Genomic DNA, 25647 nt, shown 5'->3' on the forward strand with positions numbered 1-25647 from the left:
AACCAGCAGATGTTCATCACAGTCAGCCTAAACCCAGCAGGATTCCTCAAGAAACAAAGCTTAAATTATATAATCTTGACCCTTTTGACTTCAGGGTATATAGCCCTCCTTAGAATTTTTTTACCAAAAAGCAAGTTCTTACATCATTTATGAGCATGAGTGACTTAGTTGGACCAAAGGACATGCTAATAAGACAATTGGGATGTTTGGTCTTTCTATAAAAACAACTCTACTTCAATCTTCCCGGATGGAATACCTAAAATGTAGCTTGTGAAAGAGGCTTGAACATTTTATTCCAACTAAATTTGGGTGTTCTCAGCTTCCACTTTGTCATTTATCTAAAAGGCTTGTGTTGTTAACTTGCCTATCAGATTATTATGTGATGTAGTGAATTACCCAACCCATTGTCTTACACATAGTAGATGATAAATAAGTATTCACATGGATTAAGATAATAATTGAATTTTACTATATGTATGCATTTAACTATTGCTAATTTTTAGGGTACTTATGTGGCTGAACAGAATATAGAAGCTTAAGTTTTATGATTTTTATTCTTTTGTTAATGCAGGCAACAATGTAGAAACCTCCTGGAAAAAAAATGAAATGAGCTCTCTTCAAATCAAGGACTCTTTGTAATTATCGGGCTTTGACACTCTACTTGTCAGACCCCTAGTGACTCACAAGACTGTACTTTTTAACTGCTGTGACAGGACATCTGTATACCCTAAATATGAAACTGCAGGGGCAGAAAACAAAAACATTGCTGATTTTTCTTAGGAAGTATAGAAATTTAGACTCATGTCAGACATCTGAATAGAGCAGTTATTACCTTGTGCCCAGTCATTTCTACTGCCGAATTGTGTTGCATTCAATGATATCAGATTTATGAAAGCTTTATTAGAGAAATAAAGTCACAATTTGAAGAAATTGACAGAATTTTCAGTATGAGTAATGATTTTGCTTTTCTTTAGCTTTAGAGAGCAAACTTAGGATGATAGAAGCTGTATCAGTGTAGTACTCTGTCAAAAGGAGCTCACGGACCTTAACCAAACTTGCCTACCGATGAAAGAACTTAATACAGAAGCTATAGATGAATGTATTTGTCCCAGAAGTTTCTAAAATTCCTGGCTGTTTGGCCAAATTCAGCGAAATGTTTGGATCCAACTGGAGTTACAGTTGTCACACCACAAGTACACAGGATACATCTGGCTCTTACGTACTCTCATTGAGTCTCCAGAAAACAGTATTACAATAAATTTGTGCACAATGCCATATTTCAGCCTCAGTGTTTTAGCCAAAAATGAGGGTCAATTGTTCTGAAGAGAGAGACTGTGGGAACAGATATTAAATGCCACCTTGGAAGCTGTTATTCTTTTCACTTTTAGCTACATAGTCCTAGGGCTATTACTTCAAATGTATGTGTACTAGGTTCCTCACTGCTAGAAATTAGGATGTTTTTTTCATGTTTATAATTTCATTAAAAGACTTATCTTGAATAGTACGTACATGTTGAAACCTGTTTACCACTAAAGTGGTTCAGAATTGATCCTTTAAAGAGTAGCACTATTGTGCAAACACTGTGCACTTTAGTGTAATAAAGTTGACAAAAATGGTTTTATGGTTTCCAAAGGATCAATCACTGCTATGTTACTAAAAGAAAAAAGATTTTATATTTTTGAAAACACAAAGAGGCTCTTGTTTATTACTGCTATCAATGTAAAACTTCATGTTACTTTCACACATAATCATGTAGTGTTTTGTTGAATAACTGGGACTGCTACTTTGAGATAAATTGTTATCAGAGGGCTCCAAGACAGGGAAAATACAGGAACAGCCTGAAGCCATAGGACCTAATAGTACCTAGCAGCCAGATGCAAAAGGGGCACTTAGCTGCAAGTCTGTGGGTCTTACTTCCTGTTCATCTATCTGGTTTTTCTCCCTCCCTCCCTCCTTCCTTTCCTTCCTTCCTTAAATATCAGTTTAAAGACCATTAGAACCCCTTTGTGATTGTACCGTAATGAATTAATTGTGCTTTATCAGTTACAAAATTGAAGAATAGTATTTAATTTTTATATTGCCTAACCCTCCAAAACTCTTTAATGTAAAAACTCTCTAAAGAAATGCAATTCTAACTGAGATTGGAAAATTTCAGGTTGAACCTGATATGCGAATGTTTATCATAGGCAATTTTTATGTCCAACCTATTAACTCAAAACTAGGTGGTTATGATAAAAGTAGTGACTATTTCAAACATACAGTAAGCATGGATATATATTCATTAAGTTTTTTTATAAATACATATATAAATAAATTGTAAAACAATCAAGAAATCAAGTCTTTCAGGGTTATCTATTGCCATTGTTTCCTATGCATTGAAGCCCTCACCATAGCCATTACGATAAAACGTTCCCTAAGTACATAAAGGCTCTGATCGTTAAGATTTTTATTGCCAGCCACACATACAGAGCTGCAAATTGCCTTGTTTCAGATTTATTATGTATTACTCCAGAAATTCTATAAAGATCAAAAGAACTGATTACAATGTTGACCTTTGCATTAACTCATCTGAATTTAAATTCAAGTGTTTGATTTGGGAAAATAAGTCCATTTATCATAGGTCTGCTACTGAGGGGATTGTGCAGCACTGATTGGGAGTGCTGAGACCAAATTTATTTATTGAGCGTGGGCTTGAAAATTGTTTGTAGGACAAGAGGAACAAAAGTTTGACCTGCCATTGTACAGTACCAGGGGAACAATGTGGACATTGCCCTTTTCAAATTTCAAATAGTCAGTCTGTTTCAGTCTTGTTTTTAAAATCTCCAGATAGTAAACTGAGCAAATATATACCGGTTTAATCATATAAACTCTGCCTTGATTTGAAATTAATGATCCTTCTTTTACTGAGAGAATAATCATTTTTTTTGAACGTGGTATTTACATTTTGGAACAGTATGAGATGCTTCCCATTCTGAAATTAGCCTTAATATATTAGAATTGAGCTCATACTTGTCAGTGTCTTTTTTTTTTAATCTGATGTACTAAGGAAAAAATTGTAGTACTGTTTTCCTATATGGAATTATGGATTTAATTAACTTTCACCTATGGAACTATTTAATTATCAACACACAGAATTCCATTAAACTCATATGCCATACCCACACCCACACCCCAAATGGCAAATCTTGTCCACATTGATACACCGTTTCATCTGCTTTTAGATAAGCAGAGGGTCTAAGAAAGTGATTTGATAAAGGGAGCAGTGATGGGAGTCAGCACAAGGCATCAGCGTGAATCTATCCCTAAATGCCCATGCTATTTGACAGTATAGCATTCATAACAGTGTGAAAAATTAGGACCCAACACTGTTAAGTGTGACGATAATGGACATAACTTGGCCCGTAGTAACCCAAAGAGCCTATTGGTATATATATTAAAAAAAAGCATACATTGTGGGTTAGGATTTATGCCCATCTTAACATTAAGGTTCAGCTCTGCTGCTCTTCATGGTGATTAACCTTCCAACCCAAGCCACAGTCAGAATGGAGAGGCCAGGGTGTTACCCATTTGCTAAGTTTCAGTGGGCAGACTGGAAACGATTACAGTAGACCCTTGATGTTTGCAAGAGATTTGTCCTGAGACCTTCATGTATCTGCAATTGGGAAAATGTAATTACATATTATTTTCCCCATAAAATCTGGTGAAGTATAACTAAAAACCATTTTGACCCTTCAGACTGTTAAGGATTCTATAAACACAAGACTAAATTATTTATAAAGCTATTAAAGAAAATTCTGCCAATAAAATAAACTCCATAGCACATAACATCATTTTAGTAACATTAACCCCAAATTTACAGAATCTGCAAATCTTAAACAAGATTGATGTAATGACATTTAGGTGTGCAAAGGTGTATTGAAATGTGAATGCTCAGCTAACTTGTCATGAACCTGCTTCATGTATGTGAGTCACATCATTAGAACTGCCACAAAAGCATGAACGAATATATCATGTCTTTTGGATCTCTTGAATATTTCTCTTGTAAAATTTCTTGAGTTCAAACTTTATTTTTTTAAAAGGATGTAGATTTTTTAGTTGACACCTACAGGAATCTATCTAAGTTAGAATCAATTTGTTTTTTGATGGAAAAGTAGGGCTGAGAGAATAGTTTTGTACTTATTTCATCTTTATACAGTCTAAAAATAAAGGATCCTGGTAAGGAAGAGGTAAAGTCTATGTAATTAAAAACCTAGTGTTTATTACTGAAAGAAATAAATATGTATAGTAGTTAGATATTATAATCTGCTTATTGTCTTTAAAGAAGTTTTGTAATTTTTGATATTAAGAAAATGAATTGCAGTGAGAAAATCTTGAATGATGTTATTGTCAGTTTGAAATTATTGGAATTATCCAGATGATTGAATTAGTGGGAAAAGTTGTATTTGTCAAATTAATCTAAGCATTTCCTTTTTTCCTTATTTAGTCTAAATGGACATTTAAGCTGTCAATGGTTTGATTGTACTTTGATGAATTTGACTCTTTTGTTTCACCATTTTTAGCATATAAGACCAAAGTGGTTTCATTTGTTGCAGTAATGATTCTTTCACCTCATATTTTAATGTTTTGAGTAGCATCAGGACAGTCATAGTAGTGAGAGGATAGTTAGGAGAGATAGGGTTTTAGAAAGAGAATACCTGTTGTCAATGCAAAGCACTTATAATCTTTATAATATATAATTATAACCCTTATATATTATAAAGCCTTATAATCTTTTCCCATCTCATACTTAAGATAATTAATTTCAATGTAACAGACATATATTGAACACCTACTATGTGCCACACACTGTCTTAAGTAGCCCAGATACAAAGTTTATTAATTGAAACAGACCCTATTGTCAAGGAATTTGCTACCTAGCAGGGTAGACGTGTGCTTAATATAATATGGTAAAGTGCGTTATTAATGGAATGAACAAAAAGCTGAGGAAATTCAGAGAGATAGAATAAGCCGAAAAGGACTCCTTTTCTTTGATTTCTAATCTGTATGAAAATGATCTAAGAACTCAACATAGAATCATCGAATGTTTTTGATGCAAAAGATTTTAGAGAAAATACTGAATTTTTTTAACAGATTCAAAAATCTAGGTCCAATGACTTAAAGTGACTTATCAAAGCTCATACATCTGTTTGTTTGGCTGGTTTGTTTGTTTGGTTTGTTTTGTTTTGTTTGAGATGGAGCCTCGCTCTGTCACCCAGGCTGGAGTGCAGTGGCATGATCTCAGCTCACTGCACCCTCCTCCGGTTCAAGCGATACTCCTGCCTCAGCCTCCCAAGTAGCTGGGATTACAGGCGTGTGCCACCAGGCCTGGCTAATTTTTGTATTTTTTTAGTAGAAACGGGTTTTCACCATGTTGGTCAGGCTGGTCTCAAACTCCTGACCTCATGATCCGTCTACCTCGGCCTCCCAAAAAGTGTTGGGATTACAGGCATGAGCCACCGTGCCCAGCCATACATCTGTTTTTTTAAAGATATAGTTATTGATTACAGATTTAGTGTACTTGTAGAGGTTACCATCTAGGTAAAACCTTCCTAATCACTAGAATGCAAGCAATTAAGTTCAAAATTACATAGTATTCACCTTAATTGCGATGGGATTTCCAAAAAATTAGAAATAGGCTAATAGAAATGGAGAATACACTATAGAAGAAATCAGCAAATTATTTGGATAAATGGAGAGTATCTGTTGAATGAAAGAAAAAGAAAATAAGAAGCAAAAAATGGCAGTTTCTGGCACAAAAGTCTTGATAAAATATTCAGTGCATGTATGCCTCTTGTTTGCCAGAGTGTTGGACTTAACAATTTTTTAAATGTATTTTCTCTTTTTAATCCCTACAGAAAATCTATGAAATCAGAATTAGAATCAATTTATGGCTGAGATTATTGAGGCACAGAGTGAGTTAATTAACATCGCTAGGTTGCATAATAAAAGAGATTGCTTCATCTGACTACAAAGCACTCATTCTTTCTTCCATACTATCCTGTTAGTCATTAATAGATGACTCCCAGATTTTCTCACTTGTGAGACTAAAAAAGTACTGGTATTCACCAGTAGCCAAAAACAAGTAAATAAATACTAATAAAATTTTAAAATTGGGCTTTAGGAAGAGATGCTAATTTGAGAGAGAGTCTAATGAATTTATTTGGATATAAGGAGTTCAATGTGATTCTTAGCATATACAAAAACAGACAGTGTAAGTGATTTAAGGGAGAAAAAGGGATGGGCAAAGTTAAAAGAAATTTAAAAATTTTAAAACATTTTTGTAATCTGAAATCAGTAGAGGTGATGAGGTGGAACTGTTTCCAGAGTTTGTGGTAGGCTGCTCATGAGGGTTTTTAGTTCCAATTCCAAGTACACTGGGGGTTGTTCTCGTAAAACCGGAGTCAGTTGTCTATTCATTCAACAAATATTCTAGGTAGTATTTTTGGTACACAGGATGCATTTTGAACAGTCTTCTTTCTGGCTTTTACTTAAAACAATCTTGTACATTAACTTGGCCGGGCATGGTGGCTCACGCCTGTAATCCCAGCATTTTGGGAGGCCGAGGCGGGCGGATCATGAGGTTAGGAGATGGAGACCATCCTGGCTAACACAGTGAAACCCCATCTCTACTAAAAATACAAAACAAATTAGCCAGGTGTGGTGGCGGGCGCCTGTAGTCCCAGCTACTGTGGAGGCTGAGGCAGGAGAATGGCGTGAACCCGGGAAGCAGAACTTGCAGTGAGCTGGGCTCACGCCACTGCACTCCAAAAAAAAAATCATAATAATAATCTTGTACATTAACTTAAAAAGAGAATAAAAACTTCCTTTTTAGACTGTTACCTCAGTGCTAACTCACCCACTCAACTGGAGTTGAGTAAGTAGATACTTGACATTGAGGTAACAGTCTAATACAGAGGAATTTATTTTTTCTATTTCGATTAAGTCAAGTGATTGAAACTAAAAAGCAGCAACAGTACCAGGATTGAGTAGTCCTAATAACCATGTCTGAGTTGAAATGTCAAGCCTGTTGGTAAAGCAGATTGGGGCTATAACATCTATAAAATCTGCTAGGCATAAGAACTAGCATTATTGGGTCCTTACTATGTGCCAGGCATTTTCCCAAGCACTTTATGTATATTAACTCATGTAATTTTCATAACAGCCCTATAAAACAGGTTTTACTATTATTGACCTTTTACCTATAAGGCAACGGAAGTACTAAATAACTAAATAGCTAGAAAGTGACAAAACATGAATTTGAACAAGACAGTATGACTTAAAAACACAAACTAATCTCCAGTTATTTAGTGCCAAGTTGAGCTAAGTAACTGAGACAGACATCTGCAGTATCCTGAGCTGAATGTAGTTAGTACCTTTACAGCTCATGGTGCAATAAATTTTGTACCCTATCCAACTGTGTGGTCATGTGACATCTGGTCACCCTGTGAGAACTGGGAAAGGGCCAAAAGGATCCAGCTTTAAAGAGCACAATTAATTTTTGCTTAATTCAGGTGGTGGTGAGTGCAGTGGGTACCAGTTGTGAGCTTTTATTATCTTTGGATATCCTAAATGTTTTTTTTTTCCACAGACTGTAAGTAATTTTATAAATGGAAGAAGGAGTTTAACACAGAATTTCATTTTGAATATGAAAAATGGCCTTATTTTACAGGTGAAAGTTAACTGGACTGTCAAGGCCATGCTCACTAATAAGAAGATGGGCAATTTTTACTTAAAAGCTAATACTTTACCCAGTTGATAATAAGATTAAATTACAGTCTAGTGTTTCTGATTTGAGAATGAATGTTTGCTAGGATGTTTTTATGGCTGTTCCTAAATCTTCAAAATGTGGGTGGCATAAAGTGTGGTCTGTATTTTATAGGAGAGGGCAATTAATTATAAGAACTGTAAGAATCTTTTTATTTTCATTTATTTATTTATTTTTGAGACAGGGTCTCGTTCTGTTGACCAGATTGGAGTGCAGTGGCATGATCTTGTCTCACTGCAACCTCCACTTCCTGGGTTCAAGCGATTCTCCTGCCTCAGCCTCCCGAGTAGCTGGGATTACAGGCACCCCCCACCATGCATGGCTAATTTTTGTATTTTTAGTAGAGGTGGAGTTTCATCATGTTGGCCAGGCTGGTCTCAAACTCTTGACCTCAGGTGATCCACCCACCTTGGCCTCCTAAAGTGCTGGTATTACAGGTGTCAGCCACCACGCCCGGCTGTAAGAATCTTTTTAATAGATCTTATTTTATATTCATTTAAGTATTTCTATACATAATTAAAAGAGCACAGAGTTTTCTTGCTAATCATATTTGTTATCCCCATTGCTATTTACCAAATCTATATCTATATTCAATAAAAAGGGCTTAATGAAAACCTGTGCACCTAGGATTCTGTTATACATGATTCAGAACAAAGTATCTGGCATGACTTTCATGGAGATACCAATGTAAATGTCAAGAGAAAACATAAATACTTAAGTCAACAAGTGAGTATTGTTTTATTTCATATTTGCCATGTGCCAGACACTGAGCAATGTATGGGAGAAACAAAGTTGATTAAGAGACAATTCCTAGTCTCTAGATGCTGCTAGTCTGAGAACCACACTTGGACGACGACGGCATGTGGCAATGCTTCTCGAAGTGTGATCTGGAAACCACTGGGGGTCCCTGAGACTCTTTCAGTGGGTCCCCAAGGGCAAAACTGTTTTCATAATACCAAGATATTATTTGTCTTTTTCACCTTTATTTTTCCACAACTGTGCAGTGGTATTTTCTAGTCTCCAGGAACTGTGTGCTTGTAGATTCTTGAATTTAAAAACAGAGTTTTAATATCTCATACACTCAATATCAATAGATACAATCCACATAAACAAAAGCTCTTTGTAGTCCTCCATCATTTTTAAGAGTATAAAGTTTGAGAATTGCTGTTATAAAGAAAAGAGCAGGCTAGGTGTGGTGGCTTATGCCTGTAATTCCAACACTGTGGGAAGCTGAGGCGGGCAGATCACTTGAGCTCAGGAGTTCAAGACCAGCCTGGGCAACATGGCGAAACCCCATCTCCCCATCTCTAAAAAAAAAAAAATTAGCCAGGTGGGCTTGGTGGTATGCGCCTGTAGTCTCAGCTACTCTGGAGGCTGAGGTGGGAGGATCACTTGAACCTGGGAGGTCAAGGCTGCAGTAAGCTATGATGGCCCCACTGCACTCCAGCCTGGGTGCCAGAGGGAGACCCTGTCTCAAAAAAAACAAAAACAAAAACAAAAGATAAAGAAAGAGCACAACTTTTTACAATTAAGACCAGTGGGATCCTGTTCTGTTCTCTGACCTCACATTGTACCCGTCTTCCCTTCCCCACACAGACTTCCATCCTACTCCTTGAACATGTAAACTCTTCCTTGCTTCCAGGCCTTCATATATGCTACTTCCTTGTCTAGGAATGTTTCATTCCTTCTGCCCTTTGCTTGGCTGCTCCATCTTATTCTTCAGGGGTCAGGTCAGCAGGGGTTCCTCTTCCCTACCACCTTCTCCTTATTTATTTCATTTCATTTTCTAAAATCTGTAGTGTTCTTGTCTGTTTGTTTTATTCATCGTGGCTCTCTAGAGTAAAATGTCAGTCCCATAAATTCAGCGGCCTTTTCAGTCTTGTTCACCAGTACATCTCCTCTTCCTTGCTCAGGATACATAGTCAGGGCTCAATATGTTTTTTGTTGAGTCAGTGAACCAGGCATTTCTGAATCAAAATAGTGGCTGTGCTACTTGTCAGGTAGGTGGCCTTAGGTAAGTTGTTTTAATCTCTCTGAGCCTCATTTGTAAGATTGAGATAATAATTAGAATCTTGCAGAGTTGTGAGCATTAGAAATATTTAATATGCAGCTTCTGAGAGTTTCTGCCACCTAGGAAGTGCTCAGTCGTCGTTTGTTGAAATCAATAATAATGGATACTATTTACTGAGTACATACTGGGTTAATCACAGAGGACAAAAGAATAAAACAGTACCCCTGCACTTGGAGTTGCTCACAGCTCAGTGGAGTGTGCTACTTGGGATTCTGTTTGTGTACCAGTCCAGCGGAGTTGGGTTGTAGTGACATTATGTCCATGTTTCACAGACTGACTATGATAGACGGTATCCTATTTTTTTCAGATTCCATGGTGTGGTTTAATGTCCACAGAACTCATAGTTAATACTGTGAAACAATTCAAGAAATAATTGGTGATTTCCAGTTTCTTAATTATATTGATGCATACACGCTCCTCTTGCTTTGTAGGTAGCTTCTAGAATGGTTTGTAAGCACATATGATATATCCTGCCATGTTCTCAGAGTATATGCTAGTGCTTGACAGCATCCTTTCTGTCAACAAATTTCTTAACAGTGTGCTACCCAGAAAGATAATTCAGCAATTTTTCTTTTTTCTTGTATTCTTTTTTCGTCTGTTTTCACCAACTTGTCAAAAATGTTTTAGGTGTTCATTAATGACAGTAATGAGCATCTCTTTCATTTTCTATATTTTAAAAATTGTGAACCACTCTTTATGCAAAGCACTGAGTAAATTATATGCCTGTAGTCAGCTGATTCTCTTTGTATTGTCTACTGTTTTTTTTTGTGTACTATTTCATGAGATTGGTATTAGAATGGTTTTAATTATGCAGATGGCAATGTGGCTTCAAAAACACCATATCCAGATTTTTGAAAGATTATAGTATTTAACCTGTTTGTGAATTACTTGAGGTATAGTCTGAATTTTTATGACTATTGTAAAATGCTAATCAGCTCTCATGAAAAATATTTGTGCTTTTGTCTAATTCAGCACGTTTCATTGTAGGCAAATGTGCCAGATCCTGGTGGCAATACAATAGTAAATAAGACATAGCCTCTGCTTTTGAGAAACATAGTATTATAGAGAAGACAAACATATGTATAATTCTAACATGAGGCACACAGTCTGTTAAGTGATATAAGAAAGATACAGAGACATATAGGAATTAAAGTTGGATAAAGAAATTACTTCTGTTGTGTGTGGTCAGAGAAGCCTTCAAGGTTCTGCATTATTATTTTGTATAAAATTAAATAAAGTGTCTGTGTATGTGTGTGTGTGTGTATGTGTAACTGGGCTTGGGAGGAGGTGCGTTCCCTTTATTTCTTCCAACAACTGAATACCATGTATTCAACTGGTCTGCCTGTTCAAGTTTTCGGGCCCTTAGAATTGGCCAAGAAAAGCAAATCAGCTGTAAAACATGCAATTTAGAGACGATTATTATAGCTAAAATACTTCTGTATTTTATTTTAACTCATGACCTTTACACTAATTGAAAAGCATCAGAATTATCACCCTATACAGTCACTAATAATGTCTTTGTGGAAATTATTGAATTAAGTTTTATAATTTAGACTAAGTTCCACAGGCTTTAAGTAACTATTTTTAAACATTGTTTTGTAAACTAAATATGTATCTGCTCTTCTGATACAATCACAAGAAAAAGATTATTCATTTGATTTTTATCAAACCCCACCAAGATGGTTTCAGTTAATTCACTGAAAGAAGTGGTGATGGCCCCAATAAATAAACATCTTTGATGGCGTGATTTTTCTGTGTACACACCCTCCTTGCTCCCACTCCCACCAACCCTACAAAACTCCTTATTCTTGCTAGCATCTACTGTAACATTTATTGTCATCTTATTATTGAGATTGTACTTTGCATTAGACTGTGAAACAATTAATACAAATGATAATAGCTAATATACACTGATCTATATGCTTTACAAATGATCTCATTTAATTTTTGTAATAAAGCAATGAAATAGGTACTATTATCCACCCCCATTTTGTAGATGAGGCAATTGAGACAGTCATAACACTGAAATGTGGAGAAGTTAGTATTTGGACCCAGGCAGTCTGGCTCCATATCCCAGTTTTCATCTCTGTGCTCTTCCATTCTTAAGAACTACTTTATACTGGAGGGGGAAAAAATGATGAAATCCACAAATTTCAGTTTATTTTGTTAAAGTTGGTGGATAGCATATTTCATTGTGATCACTGCATTGGAGAACAAGAATTACTGCTAGGACTCCATATTACTTTGTTTTCTAGACTTAACACAAAGGTTATGTCTTTGTCACTGTTGATTTTGTAACCTGTAGATTGAAAAGCATGACATATATTACGTTGTAGTTTTTTACTATGAAACAGTGAAAAAGCTTAAACTAGTATTTAATACTTTACTACTTGTGGATACAGTGGCATATTTTTATCTATTCTAATTTGTAAAGATAATTCCTCTATTCATGAGTATGTTCTAAAGGGTTGATGTCAGTTTGTAAGTGTGGAGAGCAAAAAGTTAACTCTTGGGTGAGAGAAAATATACCTTCTTTATTTACTACATTTCTTATTTCTCATGAGCTTCTGCCTGTTAGTGCCGGGTGTGGGGAAAGTGGGGAAAGAAGTACATTGGTGGAGGAACAGGAATATGGGAATCATCTTAGTCTGTTTTGTGTTGCTATAACAAAATACCCAAGACTGAATAATTTATAAAGAAAAGAGGTTTATTTAGCTCACAGTTGTGCATGCTGAGAATTTCAAGGGTGCAGCACTGCCTTCTGGTGAGGGCTCTTATTCTGCATCATAATGTGGAGGAGAAGGTCAAAGGGGAAACAGACATGTGTGAAGAGAAAAACCTGAGCAATGTCCTGGCTTTATAACAACCCACTCTGGAGGGAACTAATCCATTTCTACAAGAATTAATCCAGTCTTCCAGCAGGAGAACTCACTACCGTGCAGAGGGAACCAAACCATTCTTGAGGGATCCCATGACCCAAACGCCTCCAACTAGGCCCCACCTCTCAATACCATCATGCCAGGGACCAAATTTCAACATAAGTTTTGGTGGGGACAAACAAACCATATCCAAACCATAGCAGGAAGTGAAACAGATTTTCCAGTTACAGTTATCTCTGTATAAACTATTTCTTTGGGTAACTCAGCTCCTTTTTAACAAATGCTTGTTCTTGCAGTTCTCTTCTCTCTTCATCTGATTCTCTCCATGGTGGCACTACAGAGCTTATGTGTCCTGGGGGGGGATTATGGGGGAATCTCTTACCTCAGATACATGCATCATCTCTCTGTCCAATCACTATTCTTTGCCTTGCTGACCTCTAGCTGGTCTGGACTGAACACTGGCACCACATTCACTTCTGTGAGTCTGGTTCCATTTGGCCTTTGGAGGTATTATTCTGGTACTCATTACTGAAGCCCACAGATTTGCCTCGGATCTTCAAGTCCCTTTGCTTTCTTGAATCCCAAGACAGTCCTCACCCACTGGTCCCCTCATGAGGATACAGGAACTCCTGGATCACCTGTCTCACACACTCAGACCTTGGGGAACCAACAGCATTCTCTCAGGCTATCTGTCTGGCCTCCTCCTTCCACAAATGCAGCATTTTTACCTCTATGCCCTGTTGGACAAGGTGCCAGTTCAACTGTGGCACCTCTTCTAGACATGTTACCTCCCCGACTGTACCTCAGGAAACAGACATCCCTCAGTCCCCCCCATGCTTCTCTGACCTTCCACCTTACTTTATGCAAGAGGCGTGGAGATCATTAGAATGTTGGTTTCTGACTTACTCCTCCTACTTCAGCCTTAGTTCTCCTTTTCATTCACCAAGGAGCAAAAAAGGACAGGATACCTCAAGTCCTAGTCATCGTAGGCGGAAGGATTTGCCTCATCCTGCTGTGTGTAGAAGAAACTATGTATCTTCAAGCTCTTGATATAGGATCTAGAAAGCAATGAGGAAGTAAAGGCAAAAATATGGAAATTTAATACATGAAAACATTATCTTGTTTGTGTCTTTGTAGTTATTTTTACTTGGCTACCCTTAACAGAGTCTGATGATGTCAGTCAGTCATGAAAATCTAGCTTAATTTTTAAAGACTTGAACACAGAGATTATTTTACAGGATGAACAATATTCTTAGATTTCTGAACCTTTGTTACCTATCCAACCATTATTTTCTATGAAGTTCTAGTCAGGCTTATTTCCTCATTTCCAATATATATACCCTTTTGATTCATAACTTGTTTATGCATACAGTCACCCCTCCTTCCATTGGCTTAGATCCTAGCCAGCTCTAACATTCAGCATAAGTCTCATCTCCTCCAAAACCCACATTTGCTAATTTGGGCTTTAATGATTTTTTTTTAACTTCTGTTGCAGTTATAACTAAATGGACACAGTTTAGTAGTTGTTTAATCTTTATATAGTTTTATGTTTTAAGTCTGCAACATATTAGCTAGTAGGGTTGATATTGTGCAATTCATTAGAATCTTCCATATAGCACCTGAGTGCTGGACATATGAAGTAGTTGTTCACTATCTCCTCTCTTATTAGTGAATTCCTGGTCCATCAAATGACATGTTGTTTTCTAGGACTAAACGTAGAATTTAATAGATATAATTGGCTTCGTTATTATTAATTAGGGATTGAGCTTGGTGTACATAATAAAGTATCCAAATAATGGTGGCTCAAACAAGAGAGGGTTTTGTTTTGTTTTGTTTCCCCCCTGACATAGAAAGTCACTTAGTGGCTTGGTTACCCAGATAAAAGATGCCATGGTGGAAACCTTTGATTCTTTTGGTCTTTAACTCCTAGTCAAAAAAAAAAAAAAAAAAAGGATGTTGTTGGCCATATCCCAGGCACCATGAAGTACAAAGAAGGGCACAAGGCACATGTCAACTGAGTCAGTCACTTAAAGAACTTTCCTTAGAAGCTTCACGTGGTGACTACACATACCTCTTATTGTCCAGAACTCACTTCACGGGAAGTGAGTTATCTCTGGCTGCCTGACTGACTTTATAAACCAGTGCTTTCCAACCTTTTTGACACCAGAGACTGGTTTCCTGGAAGACAATTTTTCCACAGACTGGGGGTAGGGGGATGGTTTGGGGATGATTCAAGCACATTACATTTATCATGCACTGTATTTCTATTATTAATACACTGTAATACATAATGAAATAATTATATCATTATTATATTGTAATACATAATGAAATAATTCTACAACTCACCATAATGTGGAGTTAGTGGGAGCACTCAGCTTGTTTTCCTGAAACTTAACAGTCCCATCTGGGGCTGATGGGACACAGTGACAGATCATCAGGCATTAGATTCTCATAAGGAACACACAACCTTGATCCCTTGCAGGCACAGTTCACAATTGGGATCACACTCCTATGAGAATTAAATGCCACCACTGATCTGACAGGAAGCGGAGCTCAGGTGGTAATGTGAGCAGTGAGGAGCAGCTGTGAATACAGATGAAGCTTTGCTTGCTCGTCTGCTGCTCACCTCCTGCTGTGTGTGGTTGGGGTCCCCTGCTATAAACAACCAGATTTGGGATAGACATTTACTTCTATCAAGGTAAAGCTAATAAGTATTTCAAAAATATGAGAGTCTGACTGTGATTATTTACTTAGAATAGATATTGGCCAAAAAATGTTAAAAGTTTTAGGTTATTTGGGATTTTTGTTGTCATTTATTGAGTATGTAATATGCTAAGATTGTGCTTACACAGCTATTTGTTAACTGATATTTGACCTCTTTTTAATTAACTCATTCACTCATTTATTCGTACCGCAAAGAATAGTTATACATTTGTACTTTTTCCCTCCCCCATCAAATCACGATTACATACTTTTTTTTTAGCTATGGAAATTTTTAGTGCAATTAACGGTATAATAAGGTCTTGAACTGCATCACATAAGATTGAATGATTGAATGGTTGCCTGCATGTTTGCTTTAGGAGAACAGCCTATACAGAACAATATTTTAAGTGTTTTATTTGCTAAATATAAACCATATTAAGTTGTCAGTTTAAAAGTGTTGAGACTATCAGCATTTTTCTTATAAATTACTATTGGTCCTTGAGATTCTTAGAAACACTCTTTTAATTATAAAAACCAGCTGTAATTTTTCCCTTGATGTAAATTAAGGTTTTATGCAACACCACTATCAGGTTAAGAAGAAATTGACTAGTTTATAAAAACAGTTTGAAAAATAGTAGAAATAATATCCAGTTCAAAAAGTATGCACAATGGATGATATGACACATTGTCGAATAATGTGGAAAGAAAATAAATTTTAGCTGCCAAAATGTTGATCATGTGATTTTTGAGTACCAAAATAATTTAAGTAGTTTATAAGCAAGCACTTAAAAGTTTTCCTAGTCTGCTTATATTCCTAAATAAATTTTTAAAATGTGCATGTAGAATTTTTTTCAAAAAGCTATATTAATAATTTGTTATGTCCTCAAACATGTTTGCTGAGTCTCATCATTATCTTCACTACCGTATTGCCCTCTGACCTCTTCTGCTACCCCCGAAAAAATTAAAAAGAAGACAATTAATTTCACATGTATTGAGCTTCAATATGCATAATTCTCCCTAGGAATGAACTACTGAGATCTCTTTTAAGTCTTATCCTTTATATAATAAGCTCTATATAACCTAAGCAACAAGGAGAAAATACTTTTTGGCTTTTATTTTCTATGTATGTGGGTTTTGTTTTTTAACCTTTGGTAAAATTGTGGGAAATGGGAATGAAGACTTTAAACATAAAATAGAACGTTTATTCATTGTATGAAATTCTTTAAAATAGTTGAACATTACTTTTAAAGAATGACTTAAATGTCCAGAGAGATAAAAAAGATTTTTATAAACAAATTCCTTGGCAGGAACTACATTATGTGCTATATATTTCAGGATAATAATAAGGGCTTACTGTGGGTCAGTGTGTCATATCCCAATGGTGTCTAGTGAGATGGAGGGTTATCTTATATGTCAGCTAGATAACCCTGTGAACCATTTTGAGCAGGCAAGATAATGGGACTGAATTCTGAAATGAAGGTTGAAATATACTGGAATATTGTTACATGTGACAACAATAACTTCTTAAAATAAATGTAGTCATGTTTTGACATCATTAGATATATTTGCTAATAATTTTTAATAGAGTATATTTAGGTGAATAGATTGGATAAAGGATGAAGTGAATCAAATATATGATTACATGTTTAAATAGATAAATAAAAATTCCAAATTTTCCCACACACGGGAAGCTTTTATTATTAGGAAGCTGCTGAGCAAAAACTGAAATATTTTTTCTTCTCTATTATGAATACTGAATTGACATTTCTTAATACAAGCAAGGTTTTGCCTTCTTAATTGCTATTTCATTTTGAATATAAAATTACTTCCACCCAAACATAGGAGCAATAATACAGAAATTTTTTTAATTGCTTTGGATTACTATGTTTCCAAGATAGTATTTTCATAAACCATTACATAAAATATTAATCTCTTTTTTAAAATTACAAATTCTTTCAAGTTTTTAAATTCAGTCTTCTTTGTGTTTGCCTCCAAAGTCAGTTTGCCAACCCTAAATATAAACTTAATTTTTGTGTGTGTGTGTGTATTGAACAAGTCCCCAAAACCATTTGTTTTTAAATGGCCGGGCGCGGTGGCTCACGCCTGTAATCCCAGCACTTTGGGAGGCCGAGGCGGGCAGATCACGAAGTCAGGAGATCGAGACTATCCTGGCTAACATCGTGAAATGCCGTCTCTACTAAAAATACAAAAAATTAGCCGGGCTTAGTGGCGGGCGCCTGTAGTCCCAGCTACTCTGGAGGCTGAGGCAGGAGAATGGCGTGAACCCGGGAGGCAGAGCTTGCAGTGAGCCGAGATTGTGCCACTGCACTCCAGCCTGGGCGACAGAGCCAGACTCCGTCTCAAAAAAAAAAAAAAGCAGACGTGAATTGCTTTGATATGAATTGAGTAAGAAAATCCACATTTAGATTATCATGGTATATAAATTAGAATTTTAGAAGATATATAGATTGCCAATATAATCCAAGTATATAGCAGTGGGATGAAATGATTAAAGTTTTTTACACCATCTTATATACATTTTGTTTATTACTTTGTCATTTATTCATAAAAGAAGATCTTTAGGCACAGTGGATTTTACGTAAACATATGTGGACATATCCTTATTTTCTTGATGCTCATAATATTGCAAGCTTCATAAATGAGGGATTTAAGAAGGCTTTGGTCAGCCAGTAGAGGCCACTCACAGCTTGTTACTAAAACTGGATGGCAAAGTGAAACTCTTTACTATCACTATTGGGCATCACTCTGAGCTGGTTAATTTTTAGTTCTTTACTTAAAAAAAATAGTATTACCATGGAGTGGTATGACAAAAGTTGTTGCTGTATTTGTTTTTGAATTATGTAGTGATTAATCTTTTCTGTGAAAGCATTTAGATCTTTCATTAGTAGTGTATACCAGAAATGAGAATTCTATGTATTTAATAATTAAAAGTATTATTATTCTAATAGACCAATAGTTCTAAATTCTTAATTATCAATTTAGACTGGCTTTAACTAGGAAAAAATTGTTTACAATGAAGATTTAAAACAATTACATTGTTCAGTTTTACGTTAAAAACATAATTGCTAATGTCATACATACAACTATATGTGTATGTATATATTTCTAAACAGTATAATTTTCATTCTGTCATTTCATAGAGAAATATATTTGCTGCTCTTACTTAAAAATATAGTAAGATCACTTCGAAACTAGCTGAAGTCTATGTCTTTATTCACTACTTAATGCAATGCTGGCAGCTGTAAGGTTAGCATCTTCCCTGCAACACGCGTGTACGGATTCCTCTAGGAAGGCTAATCCTCAAAAGAAAGGCAAGCTTTGTACTTCTCTGTGGTTTATCTTTGACTATTTTTTTTTTTTAAACAAAACCTTTCTGGTTTAAAGATGTGATCATGTATTTAGATTTATATCTGTTTTCAAAGGAAAGATAGCCTAAGTTCTCTAATTTTCCCCAAGTTCTTTCACATATTCTCATCGCAGAGTGTTTCCTCCCCTCCAGTACACTTTGTAAATGTTAGGTTTCTTTTGCTGTAATGATTAGTAGGGGAGCCATTTGTTATTCTTGTTAGTCCTTCTATAATATGTGCTGGTAACCCTGTTTAGTGCTGCCATGCCCTGCATTGCATATGCTTAAAATAGCCCGCATGCTACCCAGAAGTTACAGGCAAGGTCTAGAGTATCCTTGGCTGAAGATTTTCCTAGAGTGTGTTCTAGATTCAGGCCATCATCTCCCAGGACAAATCCTCAAATACAGAAAACATTTGTTTTGATATATTGTCTTTTTTTTTTTTTTTTTCAGTGTCCCTGTAGGGGAAAAAGTACTAGGTGGTAAATTGGACAATTTTGGTTCAAAGTTAGCTTAATTGAGTTCCTATAGTCTAGGGCATGTGCCCTCACCTCAGTGAGTGTTAATTTCTTAACTATTATTTGAGAATAATGATGTTTCTTCACTCTAGGCACATTGTTTATGAAAAGCAAGCCATAAAGCAGTCTATAAAGAACAGGAGTGGCTGGACACTGTAGCTCATGCCTGTAATCCCAGTACTTGGGGAGGCTGAGGTGGGAAGATTACTTGAGGCTGGAAGTTCAAGACCAGTGCACGCAACATAGCAGGACCCCATCTCTATACAAAATTTTAAAAAGTAACTAGGCATGGTGGTACATACCTGTAGACCTAGCTGCTCCAGCAGCTGAGGTAGGGGAATTGCTTGAGCCCAGGAGTTTGAGGGTACAGTGAGCTGTCATTAAGCTATGAGTTGTGAGTACTCACGCTTGGGCAACAGAATGAGACCTTGTCTCAAATAAGTAAATACACTTAAATAAATTTAAACAAATAAAAATAAGGATATTATTATTAATGACAATAGAAATATTTCTAATTATATTAATTTTTGATATATCTTTTGTGATCATTATTACACATTCTTTGTCAGTTTGTTCATGCTTAAGCCCTTCCAAGAAAGATTTAAAATTGCATTGTAAAAACATAACAAACAACATAGAATTTTTATTTTAACCTTGACTAACAGGTAAAAATAATCAGTTTCACCCACTGTACTATAATTTAGATAACATGAAGGCTATGACTAGTCAATAGTATATAGGTCCTAGTTCAAAGTCTTTTCCTAAAAGTCATACAGTGTGAGCTCTGCTAATAAGAGCAAGATTGTTTGTCAATATTGATATTTTTAAAGATATGAATGATAGGAACCTGATAGGCCTTTTTGTACCATTATTAGATTTTATAAAATTCCAAACTTTGAGGCATTTTCTGTATTGGAAAACTGAGTTATATTCCATAACCTTAGTAATTTTCTACAACAGTTTTGAACTCTCCAGTAATTCAGTTGTCCTCAGGAATGGATCATCTTCCTTCCTGAATGTTCTTTCTAGGAGGGCATTGTCTGAAAGTAAAACATCTGGTAGGTAAGGATTTGTAGCGACTTCTCCCTAGCATTAGACATATTACCAGGAATACATTAGATGTTCTAGTTTTTATGGTGTATATTTCATATGCACCAATTTTTTCATTTCTTGTAGCCAGTGATGAGGATTTTTCCACGCTTGCCATATAAACACATTTTTACTTTAATAGAAATCTAGACAGATAAAGGTGAAACATGAATTATTACGTGAATTATATTTACTAATATTTTTCATGTTTAAGAAACAACAATCAAAAAAACCCTTGGAATTAGAGGAGTTCCATAACTTTACTTTTTCAAGACATTAAAAAGATTAGTTCAGTTGAACAATGTAACTAAAATCACCCAACTGAAAGGGAACACATATCACTTATTGTATAATAAGGTTAAGCATAATTTTATATGTACATTATGTTACTAGTTGAATTGTACCAAGTAAGCAGTACTGGATTTAGAATAAGAAGCTCTCGGTGGCTGCATAAGGTGCTAGATCACATTGGCAAGTAGGTAAGGATCAGCTTAGGGAAAGCCTTGCATGCATATCTCATTAATTTTCATTTTACTTTCAGTGTAGAGCCATAGATGGCTGTGGAATGAGAAAGTTGACATGTGAAAAGCAGCAATTTAGAAAGTTGAATTTGGCACGTTGGTAAGATGGATTGGAGCGGGGGAGATAATGCATGCAACTCCCTTCTTAGAGGTGATTTTTTATTACTCTTTATTCCTCTTAAATCAGATAACTACTTTGTTTCCTTTTAATCTTATAAATGATATCCAATTTATGCTCCTTGAATTATCACTTTTTGTATTTGCTTTAAAAGCAATTCTAAAGTAATTTTTACATTTTTGTATGTTGCTTTAAAAGTAATTTTAATGTTATTTTCTTGAATATGTTTCTCATCCCCAAACAGATTGTGCTTTTTGTGATTTGTGACCATTCTGTAATATTATAAGAATAGATGACACAATGAAATATTCTATTCATTCCTCCAACTATCTTGTAACAGAACTTTTAAAACGCCAATATAAAACAAAGGTGCGCTCATTTGAAATGCTTTCGAAGAATCTTCCTTTATTCTTCTGTATGGGGATAACAGATAAACATTCAACACATTTATTTTAATGTCTATTAATTAAAATGAATTATTGTAAAACATTTAGAATATTATCTTACTTAAAAGTCTTGTTTCTTTCTTCAAAGAAGTTGAGTCAAATTAAAAATTGCTGTAAGAGAAACCAGAAACCTCTGGGTCTTGACAAACTGGCCCGGAGGCTAAGGCAGTGCCTCCCGACAGCCTGGAGGCCAGGCAGATTTGATTGACCAGTCCTCACAAAATGGAAAGGCCTTCTTTTGAATGGCAGCTTGCCAACGTAAGTGTTTGTCATTGTGGGCACTGAAGCAGAGTAGCATTTGGAAGGCAAATAAAATATAGTTGAAAAGCAGAGCAAAGTTGAAGGGGACCAGCTATACTAGAGGGAGAGAAGAAAGGATGATGGTTTCTTGTTCTTACGTGTGGACATGAAAAGAAACTTCATTAATTTACAGAAGGAATCTTAATCATTGAGAATATAAGTAAGATATCATCCATATTGAATGGCCTCTGTATTACTCTTACAAGACTCTTGTGTCTCAGATAAGTTTACCTGATTTGGAGAGTTATTTGTTCAGTTATGTAATTGCAGAAGAATAGTATGTCATGCATTCGGTTTGATAATGACACAATTAAATGAAAACGAGACATAAAACCAACTTTTTATCTTTAAGCAAAATCATAAAATTGGTATCAATACATCAGGGACAAAAAGAATAAGAAATTGCTTTTAATATGTCTAATAACTTTGAGAGAACAGATATTTTGTCATTGATAATTGATCATTTAGCAGAATTTCCAATATATTGGTACATATTGACCTCCTGAATCGATAGTGGTACTTGTACAACTGTTGTTAAATTTTCATCTCTTGCTACTACATTCTTATTTCCTGAGACTGATAATATTTAAACAACAGCAAAATCTAAGATCCATGTGATCTTTTAGAATTAGGACACAAAAGTTATTTTATCTAGAAAGCATCAATTCCTTTCTAACTTTCAGTTTACTTCTTAAGACTGTGTGATAAGCGTCTAATAAAAAGAAATATATCTGCTTTATTTCAGATTGTAGTCGTTATTTATATAGTAATATTAACAAATGAATCATAAGAATTCAGGGCGTGTAATGTGATGTCTAAGGTTATCAACACTAAATATTGGCTAATTACATAAATAATTGTCTCCAGGGCTTTGTCAGTTATAAGAATTGGATTGTGGAGATACTGTTTCTCATGAAGAACAGAATACCTGTTTCCTGTCTAATCTTATGGAATAAAATGTATTTTTCTTACTAATAAGCTTTACTATGTGAATATTTTATTAGATATTTAAAGTGAAACAACTTCTTAAAATTTGTGATTTCTAAGAGAGTTCCAAAATCACTAGAAAGCATGTGTTTTGGAGAAGAAAACAGTCACCATACTTAATTATATGCTAGAAATTAATACTTTGATCTGATGTTTAAAACTGCTCCTTTAATTTTTATAAAGATTATTTTCTATCTTGAATTAATGATGAGAGAAACTTTTAGAAAGAATTCCTTAAGTATGTTCCTTGAAGTTTTATATTTTGAAGTAGTCTCCTAATAGTCAGATTAAACATGTTTTAAAGTTTAAAATTCACTGAAACTTCAGTATAACACTGCTTTCCATAAGCTGAATTCTATATTAAATATATGATTCTCAAATTTTAGCTAAGTGTGTCTAGTTGCCACAGTAGTGAAAGGTTCTCATTGTAAGAACATTTTACTCCTGAGGCAGACCACTGACGTTGACCCTGAAGAGATCATTATATGTTGCTTTATTTCATTAAAAAAAGTAAATTTCTAAACTATGCCTATTTTTGCATATCTTTAAAAGTAAAACAAAAATTGAATTAAAATAACAATAAAGGATAGTCACCTCTGTTTTCTTAAGGGGATCATGTACTAGGTAAATAGGTAAAATTATTTAAATATCTGTACTTGAAACTGTAAATCTTTTGTGGGTTACTTGCTGCAATTGAATTGAGCTTACAGGTTTTTTATACATACATATGATTGCTGAGAAATACACAGTATGATTATTTCTGACTAGACTGAAAGCTTACATTTGTATTATGGTATAAATTAGCTATAAATTCTGTTTTATTGCATTCAGTTGCTTTGTTTTCATCAGGCAATTTGTCACATGGGTGTATGTGAAATTTCTTCATTTATTAAATTTCAGATTATGTATTTCAAACCAGAGCAAGACTTAAACATTTTTCCATAAGTATAGCTTCAGGTAAACAAGCAATTTTAGTCCTGAAAATAGCTTCTGCTTCTGTCAACACGTTGTTTATTTTTTCTCTGAGATAAAAAGTTTAGTTTTCTGATATTTGTACCAAGATAAAGTCAGTAAACAAGATTAATATAGTGTGGAAAAGGTTGTCAGCAGCCTTGGCAAAGGAAATAAGTTGCCTGTACATAGAACATACTGTAAACTGAATAAAAGTGTCAGGTCCACCATGAGATAATGTGATCATGAACCTCTAACAAAGCATGACATAGGCACAGTCGGCTTTTCTCATAGCCACAGTGTAGAAAATGGATTACTGTATTCCAGGGATACCCACTGGAATAGCATGAAAACCTCATTTTGAGATGAATGCAGGATGCAGTCCTGGAGTTGAGCCACATGTTTACCTGTGGCGCTCAAACCATAGGGTTATTAATGTCATCATCTGTGCACATTTGCAGTATTTGCATTTCTTGGAATTTCTGAGTATATACTGGCATTCTTGTAACCCAAGTGACACGGGAAGAAGTAAGGTTTTGAAAATGTTAGGGTTTTTTTAAGAGGAATATTATTGCTGTCTCATGCTTTCCCCCCCATTCTATATAAATGGCACTTCTATAATTATGGAGGGTTTTTTTTTTATTAAAATGGAACATAACTTAAAGCATTTTGCTGTAAATGTATGCCTTGCCAATTGTGATTGATAGATTCATTCTTATGCAGTGCTATGTTCCCTTCGAGAACCATCTATATGATAAGAAAGTTGTGAAATTCTAAAAAAAAAAAAAAGGAGTAGCTTACTTCAGATTTTAAATTTTATTTAGAAATAAAGGAGTGAAAATACTTTTCTCTTAGATGAAATTGCATTTTGTACTATGTAAATACACAGTTTTTCATAGTTTCAGGGAAACTATGAAAAGGGCTGCTCACCACTTCCTTGATCTAAGTTTTTGTATATATTTAAATATATGTGTTATAATACATGTTATTTATATTTAGGATCTAGCTACAAATACATTGGTCCTCGGAAATATCTGCTTAACACCGATCTAATGAAACTTTTTTTTTTTTACATGATAAGTCACTGGTCTGTTTTTTTTTAAAAGGATATTTAGACTATTATAAAGAGTCCTTTTTTAAAAAAAATTTTTTTATTATTATTTTGAGACAGAGTCTTGCTCTATCACCCAGGCTGGAGTGCAGTGACAACCTCGCAGTTCACTGCAGCCTCTGCCTCCTGGGCACAAGTGATTCTGCTGCCTCAGCCTCCCAAGTAGCTGGGATTACAGGCGTGTGCCACCATGCCTGGCTAATTTTTGCATTTGTAGTAGAGACGGGGTTTCACCATGTTGGCCAGGCTGGTCTCAAACTCCTGACCTCAGGTGACCTCAGCCTCCCAAAGTGCTGGGATTACAAGCTTAAGCCACTGTGCCCCGCCAAGATTCTTTTAAAATAGTCTTAAAAATCTAGCAGAGGGGTTGGGCGCGGTGGCTCACGCCTGTAATCCCAACAGTTTGGGAGGCCGAGGCAGGCAGATCACGAGGTCAGGAGATCGAGACCATCCTGGCTAACACAGTGAAACCCCGTCTCTACTAAAAATACAAAAAAATTAGCTGGGCTTGGTGGCGGGTGCCTGTAGTCCCAGCTACTGGGGAGGCTGAGGCAGGAGAATGGCGTGAACCCGGGAGGCGGAGCTTGCAGTGAGCTGAGATCTCGCTGGGCACTCCAGCCTGGGGGACAGAAAGAGACTCCGTCTCAAAAAAAAAAAAAAAAAAAAAAATCTAGCAGAGGAAGTACACTAGACCAAAACAAGTAAAGTATTCTTACCAGGAATTAAATTATACTTTTGATCCACACAATGTTGTCTGAGATTTGAAAATCTTGTATTCT

General features: G+C 35.5%; 1 protein-coding gene across 5 annotated transcripts in view; it reads left to right on the plus strand.

The window, feature by feature from the left end:
• GPATCH2 (G-patch domain containing 2) overlaps positions 1-25647 on the plus strand; it is a 202254-nt gene that overhangs the window by 89480 nt on the left and 87127 nt on the right. The gene's annotated exons all lie outside the window — the stretch shown is intronic.

This window comes from Pongo abelii, chromosome 1 (assembly GCF_028885655.2).
Source record: "Pongo abelii isolate AG06213 chromosome 1, NHGRI_mPonAbe1-v2.0_pri, whole genome shotgun sequence".
Classification (NCBI taxonomy): domain Eukaryota; kingdom Metazoa; phylum Chordata; class Mammalia; order Primates; family Hominidae; genus Pongo; species Pongo abelii.